Below are 10,912 nucleotides of genomic sequence, written 5' to 3'. Positions count from 1 at the left end.
GTCTATCTAATACATTTAATGACAAACTACTTAAGTAAACATATAAATTACCTGTCGCACAACGTTCGGCGCAGGTGTATGGCGAACCAGTTACCAACACCCGCGCCGAACGTTGTTAAGGTAATTCAAATATTTTGTCATAGAGTTTTGCTTGCTCTTTAAAATTATTTGCTTACAAGTGTTTGGGTTTTTCTTTTGATGTCTTATTTTTGTTTACAATTCTATACATTTTACTTTCAGTTGGGTTTTTGACATGTCAGCTGGTCCTTTTGTGGCAGGGCTGAAATGCAGTAGAAATGTTTTTGGGGGATTCAGTTCATTTGCATGGCAAAGAGGGACTTTGCAATTCATCTGATCACTCTTCATAACATTCTGGAGTATATGCAAATTGCCATCATTGAAACTGAGGCAGCAGACTGAAAATTTATATTTGTGTCATTCTCAAAACTTTTGGCCACGATTGTGTGTGTGTGTATATATATATATATATAAAAATGTGGGACACACTGTATATTGTAAAATTAGACTGTGCGACACCACACATTTAATATCCAACTTTTTACCTCAATTATTCATATGTTAGTATTAAACTGTTATTTACTTTCTCAAAACATAAGATTCGTCTGTAAAGCAAATGAGACATGATTTGGTTACAACACTGAAGATGTTGGTGAAAAACCATTTAAGTCTACTGGCAGTACGCAATGAAAAGTTGACAGGCAGGTTTTTTTTTTTTTTTTTTCACTGAAAGGCTAGCCAACGCGTGGCCGCTTTCCCACTCTAAACTGCTATAGAATTTTCACAAATGCCTTACTATACGTCATTCCCGAACATTCCATGCATTTATGAAAACAAGCATATCTAAGTGCTCGCTTGTCAGAGAATGTTAAATAAATATTCTTCCTGGGGGTGTATATGAACAGATGAATAAGGTTTCATGTTGCTGAAAATCTCAGTTCCACTTTAAGTACCAGAGTAAAGAAAATATTCAAGATGCCTCAGCGCCCCATATTGAAGACTAGGTGGCTCGCAAACCCACACAAACCTAGTGCCCCAAAGCACTGCCCCCTCCCTGCTCAGCAAGCATTGTCAAAAATCATTTAAAAGCAAAAAAAATAATGCATCTGCTTTTATCCGCATCAAACATTTTTGAGGGACAAAGAAAATATCACAGCTGCCAGTTTGAAGATGCTACAATTCGCTTTCATATAGAATTTTGATGTGAGCAAACCCACGCCACATGAGATTAGTCTCTCAGCCTTTCACAATAACAAAACTGTCCGAAATGTAATAAAATAAAAAATAAAAACACCAGGGTCCTCCCACCTAATGAATAGCAGAGATAACAAATAACAAATACATATGCTCATATGTATCATAGCAAAATACCCTCCCTTCTCTCGGAGCCAGAGTAAGGAACATCACTCAAGAGCTCTGAAGATTTTAAAATAAAAGCATGGTTTGTTACCTCGTTTTTAGTCTAAATACATTTTGGGCTTGGCATGCACCATTGGGCTGCACAGTAAATACCGACAATTAATACATTTAAACTTTAAAATTGCCATTATGGAGATGAAAAAGAAACACACTTAGGAGATCGATTCTAATTAGACTCTAACCCTAAAGACATACCCACAAAACTAGGCCAGTCTTACCAACATGAAACGTCTACCTAAAAAAAAATAGATAACTTAAGGGACCCTCACATTGAGAAAGAAAAAGCAGGTCTTAAAAATATGTTAAACCATGTTGTTTTGCACAAAGTAAACAGCAAGATTGCCTCTAGGGCAATTCAGGCAGAAAATCGAGTTTGTTTCATTTGATATTTATTTTCTTATTATTTTGTGTTTGCTTTTCAAGTATAGTGTAATTGATATGTATACTGAAAATATGAAATGCAACATGTTAAGTGTTGGTCCCATGTTTCATGAGCTGAAATAAAGATCCCAGAAATGTTCCATACTTATTTCTCTTTTTTTTTTTACACAAATCTGTTTACATCCCTGTTAGTGAGCATTTCTCCTTTGACAAAATAATCCAACCACCTGACAGGTGTGACATATCAAGAAGCTGATTAAATAGCATGATCATTACACAGGTGCACCTTGTGGTGGGGACAAAAGGCCACTAAATTTGAGGGAATTCTCCACCAGAGAATTCAATGTTAATTTCACTACCATAATCTGCCTCAAATTTAGTTTTAGAGACTTTGCCACAACAACCGCAGACCACGTGTATGGCGTCGTGTGAGCGAGCAGTTTGCTGATGACAACGTTGTGAACAGAGTGCCCCATGGTGGTGGGGTTATGGTATGGGCATGCATAAGCTACGGACAACGAACACAATTGAATACAGAGAACATTACTAGATCCTGGAGGCCCATTGTCGTGCCACTCATCTGCCGCCGCCAACTCATGTTTCAGCATTATAATGCACAGCCCCATGTCACAAGAATCTGTACACAATTCTTTGAAGCTGAAAATGTCCCAGTTCTTCCATGGACTGCATACTCACCAGACACCCATTTAACATGTTTGGGATGCTCTGGATCAACGTGTATGACAGCGTGTTCCAGTTCCTGCCAATATCCAGCAACTTCGCACAGCCATTGAAGAGGAGTGGGATAACATTCCACAGGCCACAATCAACAGCCTAATCAACTATGAAAAGGAGATGGGACCATCATTTGCCTCATGCAGCACAACAGACTGTTTTTTGATCCATGCCTCTACATTTTTTTTAAGGTACCTGTGACCAACAGACAAGTTTCTGTAGCCATAGATTAGGGCCGAATACATTTATTTCAATTGACTGATTTCCTTATATGAACTAACGCAGTAAAATCTTTGAAGTTGTTGCGTTTATATTTTTGTTCAGTATATATTAGATATGTACAGTGTTTACTGATGTGTGCATGCAGGGCTCATCTAGGAAAGAGACCATGGTTTCAGCATGACTCCTTGCTCAAATAAAAGGTTAAAAAAAAAAGAAGAGCCCCTGCTGATCGTAATCGCCAACAATACCCTGTGCATCTTTCAGAAATTGGATGCATACGACTGATCAGATGGTAAATTCCACCAGTTCTTTCCATAGCTGCAGACATGTGCCTATTCCCTATAGTGCACTACTTTATGAGCCCTGGTCAAAAGCAGTGCACTTTATAGGGAATAGGCTGCCATTTTTACCTAGTTTCATAATAACAACATAATGGGGCCAGATCATGCACCACCAAAGTATGAAAGGCCAGAAAAGTGTTCTACTAGTAAAATGCAGCACAAGCTCAGTAATTGGACACTAGTGTGACTTGCTTTTTCATGAACTGCTCCTGTACTGGTCTGAAATTGTTTATACGTAGGGAAATTCTTGTCCTGTGCTATAGCAACCTAATTGTAGGCTACCATCCACTTTTTACAATGGGCCCAGTCTATTTACCTATGCGGTCTTACATCGGATTTAGATCTTATTTTCTCCACACAATTGATTACTCAGTGACAGGAAAACTATCACGTTGCATCTAAGTAAAAGCTGCCCTTTTTTATTGCGATGTGTATATTAAAAGTACTCTCACATTCTAGATGATGGCAGTCAGAGTTTGAGCCTTGGTTATTGAACAACATCTCGAACAGGAACAAGATTCCCTAGGAGTGCACACCGAACTTTCTACTTGCATAATGATATCTGAATAAACCATTGTTTCAATTCAGCTTAAATTGTGCTTGTATTCTGTTTGTGGTGTGAGAGAAAGACCGATGAAATGAGTGCATATGGGAGCGTAATTAAGGCACTTGAGTGGAAAAAGGCGTGTGAATGTAAGCGGGAATGGATGGCTGGTGTGAGTTAGCCATTTCAAGAATCTATAGTGAATTCAGAAAGTATTCATACCCCTCGACTTTATCCACATCTTATGTTGCAGCCCAATTCTAAAATTGTTCAGTCCCCCCCCACCCCACATACATGCATACATACATACATACAGTTGAAGACGGAAGTTTACATACCTTAGCCAAATTCATTTCAACTCAGTTTTTCACAATTCCTGACATTTAATCCTAGTAAAAAATCCCTGTCTTAGGTCAGTTAGGATCACCACTTTATTTTAAGAATGTATAATGTCAGAATAATAGTAGAGAGAATTATTTATTTCAGCTTTTATTTCTTTCATCACATTCTCAGTGGGTCAGAAGTTTACATACACTCCATTAGTATTTGGTAGCATTGCCTTTAAATTGTTTAACTTGGGTCAAACGTTACGGGTAGCCTTCCATAAGCTTCCCACAATAAGTTGGGTGAATTTTGGCCCATTCCTCCCGAGAGAGCTGGTGTAACTAAGTCAGGTTTGTAGGCCTCCTTGCTCTCACACACCTTTTCAGTTCTGCCCACATTTTCTATGGGATTGAGGTCAGGGCTTTGTGATTGCCACTCCAATACCTTGACTTTGTAATCCTTAAGCCATTTTGCCACAACTTTGGAAGTATGCTTGGGGTCATTTTCCATTTGGAAGACCCATTTGCGACCAAGCTTTAACTTCCTGACTGATGTCTTGAGATGTTTCTTCAATATATCCACATAATTTTCCCTAATCATGATGCCATCTATTTTGTGAAGTGCACTAGTCCCTCCTGCAGCAAAGCACCCCCACAACATGATGCTGCCACCCCTGTGCTTCACAGTTGGGATGGTGTTCTTTGGCTTGCAAGCCTTCCCTAGAAACAGATATATTTTTGTTTCATCAGACCAGAAGACATTCCTCCAAAAAGTATGACATTTGTCCCCATGTGCAGTTGCAACGTAGTCTGGCTTTATGGCGGTTTTGGAGCAGTGGCTTCTTCCTTGCTGAGCGGCCTTTCAGGTTATGTCGATATAGGCCTCGTTTTACTGTGGATATAGATACTTTTGTACCCGTTTCCACCAGCATCTTCCCAAGGTCCTTTGCTGTTGTTCTGGGATTGATTTGCACTTTTCGCACCAAAGTACATTCATCTCTAGGAGACAGAACACGTCTCCTTTCTGAGCGGTATGATGGCTTCGTCCCATGGTGTTTATACTTGCGTACTATTGTTTCTACAGATAAACGTGGTACCTTCAAGCGTTTGGAAATTGCTCCCAAGGATGAACCACACTTGTGGAGGTCTATAATCTTTTTCTGATTTCCCATGATGTCAAACGAAGAGGCACTGAGTTTTAAGGTAGGCGTTGAAATACATCCACAGGTACACCTCCAATTGACGTCAATTAGCCTATCAGAAGCTTCTAAAGCCATGCCATAATTTTCTGGAATTTTCCAAGCTGTCTAAAGGCACAGTCAACTTAATGTATGTAAACTTCTGACCCACTGGAATTGTGAAACAGTGAATTATAAGTGAAATAATCTGTCAGTAAACAGTTGTTGGAAAAATTGTGTCATGCACAAAGTAGATGTCCTAACCGACTTGCCAAAACTATAGTTTGTTAACAAGAAATGTGTGGAGTGGTTGAAAAACTAGTTTTAATGACCCCAACCTAAGTGTATGTAAACTTCCGACTTCAACTGTACACACACACACACACACACACACACACACACACACACACACACACACACACACACACACACAATACCCGTAAAAACGACAAAACAAAAACAGGTTGACATTTTTGCAAATGTATTAAAAATAAACTGAAAGATCACATTAAAATAAGTATTCAGAGCATTTACACGGTACTTTGTTAAAGCACCTTTGGCAGCAATTACAGCCGAGTCTTATTGGGTATGACGCTACAAGCTTGGCACACCTGTATTTGGGGAGTTTCTCCCATTCTTCTCTGCAGATCCTATCCAACCTGACCGTGCTTGAGGGAGCGTCGCTGCACAGCTACTTTCAGGTCTCTCCAGAGATCTTCGATCGGGTTCAAGTCCGGGCTCTGGCTGGGCCACTCAAGTACATTGAGAGTTGTTCCGAAGCCACTCCTGCGTTGTCTTTCCCTCGATCCTGACTAGTCTCCCAGTCCCTGCCGCTGAAAAACATCCACACAGCACAATGCTGGCACCATCACCATGCTTCACCCTGGGGATGTTGCCATGTTTCCTCCAGACGAAACACTTGGCATTTCAGGCCAAAGAGTTCAATCTTGGTTTCATTAAACCAGAGAATCTTGTTTCTCAAGGTCAGAGTCCTTTAGGTGCCTTTTGACAAACTCCAAGTGGGCGGTCATGTGCATTTTACTGATGAGTGGCTTCTGTCTGGCCACTCTACCATAAAGACCTGATTGGTGGAGTGCGGCAAAGATGGGAGAACCTTCCAGAAGGGCAACCATCTCCACAGAGAAACTCTGGAGCTCTGTCAGGTTCTTGGTCACATCCCTGACCAAGGCCCTTCTCCCCCGATTGCTTAGTTTGGCCAGGCAGCCAGCTCTAGGAAGAGTCTTGGTGGTTCCACACATCTTTCATTTAAGAATGATGGAGGCCACTGGGGACATTCAATGCTGCAGAATTCTTTGACAATCCTGTCTCGGAGCCCTACGGACAATTCCTTCGACCTCATGGCTTGTTTTTTGCCCTGAAATGCACTGTCAACTGTGGGACCTTATATAGACAGGTGTGTGCCTTTCCAAATCAAGTCCAATCAATTGAATTTACCACAGGTGGACTCCAATCAAGTTGTAGAAACATCTCAAGGGTGCTCAATGGAAACAGGATGCACCTGAGCTCAATTTGAAGTATCGTATGTGCAAACATTTCTAAAAACCTGTTTTCGCTTTGTCATTATGGAGTATTGTGTGGATTCAGGAAAAAAACGTATTTAATCAATTTCAGAATAAGGCTTTAACGTAACAATGTGGAAAAAGTCAAGGGGTCTGAATACTTTCCGAAGGCACTGTATCTTGGGAGAAAAACAAGTTTAAATGTTTGAATGGGGCCATGCGTCTCTGCCAACTGCTTCGGTCCAGCGCACAAAGGGGAAAGAAAAAGGAATCTCATTGAAAGGCATTTATTTAAGTGTTAAATTGCAAAAAAATATATTTTCATATAAATCCTGACTTGATGTCTGACGTGTGTGTGTGTGTGTGTGTGTGTGTGAGCCACCATGTGGGGGGGGGGGGGGAAAGAAAGAAAGTTATTTCAAGCTACGAAGCAAAGGTGGTGAAATACCAGTAATTCAATGCACGAAAGGTGTTGTGTGCCACTAAAAACATACGTTTGGTGGGTTTGTATCTAGTGAGAGTGGGAACATTACCACAGGCATTTACATCTGTGTAATTTGAGATAGACAAAAAAATAGGAGCTGTGTCTAGTGACATGCATGTCATGTAAACCTAGGTAACTCTAGCTAGCTTGAGGTAAGGCAGAAGCAGTGTTACTTTTAAAATCAGCAGAATTCAGAAATATTGCTGAGAAAACGACATCACCGTGTGTAATTCAAAGACCTGAGCCAACTGGTTGTCATCGATAACAGATCAGGTTTGAATAACCAAAACATGTTTTACGGTTGGGACGGACTGGGCCGCCGAAAGTGTATGTGAGTCAAGCTGCTGAACTAGCTAGCTGTTGATCATTTGACAAGTGACAACTTTCAAGCAACCTAAAGCCATCGGCTATGTAGCCATTTTCTAATACAGGCATTTGTTTGATTACCCAGCTAAGGAAGCTAGCTATATACGCAGCCTGCATAAAATGTTTTGGCTTTTTAATTTATAATGCTAGCAAATTGTCCAGTTTTCAATCTGCCTGCAACCAGCAGTCAGCTAGCTAGCTAGATATTTCTAGTACAGATGAGACATTATTTAAGTCGAAGTTGGATGTTAGTGCTGTAGCAAAGGATCTATTATCCAACCGTTTGTGAATACATTTAATCTTAAAAATATATAATCTTAATATCAAACAAAAACACATGTAAATGAATGGGCTATCCAACATTGATGCTTTCTTTACCCTTTGTGGTTGTTAAGGTTACCCCTTTAAATACAATTTCTGCATCCCTGCGGAAATCTAATTAACAATACAAAAATCCCCATCAAAAGCGTCTGTTTAAGCATCCGCAGATATCACCCTTCGGCATCTGCGGTGCAAGGTGGCAGAGTTAGAGCGATGTTTGTCAGACCATTAGACATCCCGTAAAACCGGTCTTCTCACAAAAACGTTGGTTTTGGATGCACACTAATATGGCTGCTCTGTGGAAAGCTGAGACTCTCACGATGGTGTTCAGTTTTAGGACACCCACAAGCCTCACGACTCGTCTGAAGGTCTCCGGTATCAGTAAAAAAAAAAAAAATGAATGGAAGTATATGAAGATACTGTAGTTTAGTGCCTAAAATAAGAGAATAAGTACATGTAATAAAATAAACATTCCCTGATCTTTCTTACATCACTCAGATATAGGACAGACACTTCAGAACCTTTAGATTTTTGGGGGGGACTATGTTATTCACTGCCTTTCTTTGACCATCTTCAAACAATTAAATATGTAGCTTAGAACCCACCCCATTACGGTTGGGTGGTATCCAGATTTTCATACTTTTGTACCATACTGGGGTAAACTGTATTACCGGAAGTGCACACAAGGGGCACTATTTGAAAAATACAATAGATTTTCTGAGTCGCACAAAACAATTTAGGAAACAAGGATCTTTATCTAAAATCAAAGCAAATAAGTTTTGGTTTACTTAGAAAATTTTGACGTGGACTAGCAACTTCTGACAGACTGATTTCGTCTGGACAATTTTTAAAAAGTTGCTCAGCAACCAGATACAAAAAAACAAGCAAAAAAAGAAACATCCCCTTTTCAGGACACTGTCTTTCAAAGATATTTGGATTTTTACAAATTAACTTCACAGATCTTCATTGTAAAGGGTTTAAACACTGTTACCCATGCTTGGTCAATGAACCATAAACAATTAATGAACAGGCACCTGTGGAACGGTCGTTAAGACACGAACAGCTTACAGACGGTAGGCAATTAACCTGTTTTGGAGACTGGTTTTTGTTCGGAATTTCGGATGACTGACGTGCCCAAAGTAAACTGCCTGTTACTCAGGCCCAGAAGCTAGGATATGCATATACTTGGTAGCATTGGATAGAAAACACTGAAGTTTCTAAAACTGTTGAAATAATGTCTGTGAGTATAACAGAACTGATATGGCAGGCAAATACCCAAGGAAAATCCATCCGGAATATATATATATATTTGAGGCCACAGGTTATTTCAATGGTTGCCTATGGGATATTCAAATAGATAGGACCCAGATTGCAGTTCCTATGGCTTCCACTAGATGTCAGTCTTTAGAAAGGGTTTCAGGCTTGTTTTGTGAAAAATTGACAAGTAGTTTGAAGAACTCCAAGTACTCTCTCATTAGAAAAGTGGTCTTGTTGGCGCGTGAATGAGGTGCACGCACTTTGTTATTTATCTTCACCTATTCAACATACTATTCTCCGTCTTAAATATTATCATTTATTTAGATATTAGAGTACCTGAGGATTGATTAGAAACATTGTTTGAGTTGTTTGGACGAACTTTACTGGTAACTTTTTGGATTTGTTTGTATGCATGTTGAAAGAGTGGATTACCGAGATCATTGGCGCCAACTAAACTGACCTTCTGGATATAAAGAAGGACTTTATCGAACAAAAACGACCATTCATTGTGTAGCTGGGACCCTTGGGATTGCAAACAGAGGAAGATCTTCAAAGGTAAGTGATTCATTTAATCGCTATTTGTGATTTTGTGATGCATGTGCTGGTTGAGAAAGTATTTGTGTGGGGCGCTGTCCTCAGATAAATCGCATGGTATGCTTTCGCCGTAAAGCCTTTTTGAAATCTGACAACGCGGTTGGATTAACAAGAAGTTAAGCTTTTAAATGATGTATGACACTTGTATTTTCATGAATGTTTAATATTACGATTTTTGTATTTTGAACTTCGCGCTCTGCAATTTCACCGGATGTTGTCATAGGTCACAGTTATGAAAAACTTAGGACACTAAAGAGGCCTTTCTACAGACTCTGAAAAACACCAAAAGAAAGACGCCCAGGATCCCTGCTCATCTGCATGAACGTGCCTTAGGCATGCTGCAAGGAGGCATGAGGACTGCAAATGTGGCCAGGGCAATAAATCGGCAAAATTGCTGTAAATCTGTACAGTGAGACACCTAAGACAGCGCTACAGGGAGACAGGACGGACAGCTGATTGTCCTCGCAGTGGCAGACCATGTGCAACACCTGCACAGGATCGGTACATCCGAACAGCACACCTGCGGGACAGGTACAGGATAGCAACAACTGCCCGAGTTACACCGAACGCACAATCCCTCCATCAGTGCTCAGACTGTGCACAATAGGCCGAGAGAGGCTGGACGGAGGGGCTTGTAGGCCTGTGGTAAGGCAGGTCCTCACCAGACATCACCGGCAAAAACGTTGCCTATAGGCACAAACCCACCGTCGCTGAACCAGACAGGACTGGCAAAAAGTGCTCTTCACTGACGAGTCGCAGTTGTGTCTCACCAGGGGTGATGGTCAGATTCGCGTATATCGAAGGAATGAGCGTTACACCGAGGCCTGTACTCTGGAGTGGGATCGATTTGGAGGTGGAGGGTCCGTCATGGTCTGGGGCAGTGAGTCACAGCATCATCGGACTGAGCTTGTTGTCATTGCAGGCAATCTCAATGCTCTGCGTTACAGGGAATACATCCTCCTCCCTCATGTGGTACCCTTCCTGCAGGCTCATCCTGACATGACCCTCCAGCATGACAATGCTACTGGCCATACTGCTTGTTCTGTGTGTGATTTCCTGCAAGGAAGGAATGTCAGTGTTCTGCTATGCCCAGCGAAGAGCCCGGATCTCAATTCTATCGAGCACGTCTGGGACATGTGGCTCGGAGGGTGAGGGCTAGGGCCATTCCCCCCAGAAATGTCCAGGAACTCGCAGGTGCCTTGGTGGAAG

The sequence above is a fragment of the Salvelinus namaycush genome, chromosome 32 (assembly GCF_016432855.1).
Source record: "Salvelinus namaycush isolate Seneca chromosome 32, SaNama_1.0, whole genome shotgun sequence".
NCBI lineage: Eukaryota > Metazoa > Chordata > Actinopteri > Salmoniformes > Salmonidae > Salvelinus > Salvelinus namaycush.
The sequence above is the reverse complement of the archived record's forward strand: the minus strand, read 5'-3'. Positions refer to the sequence as shown.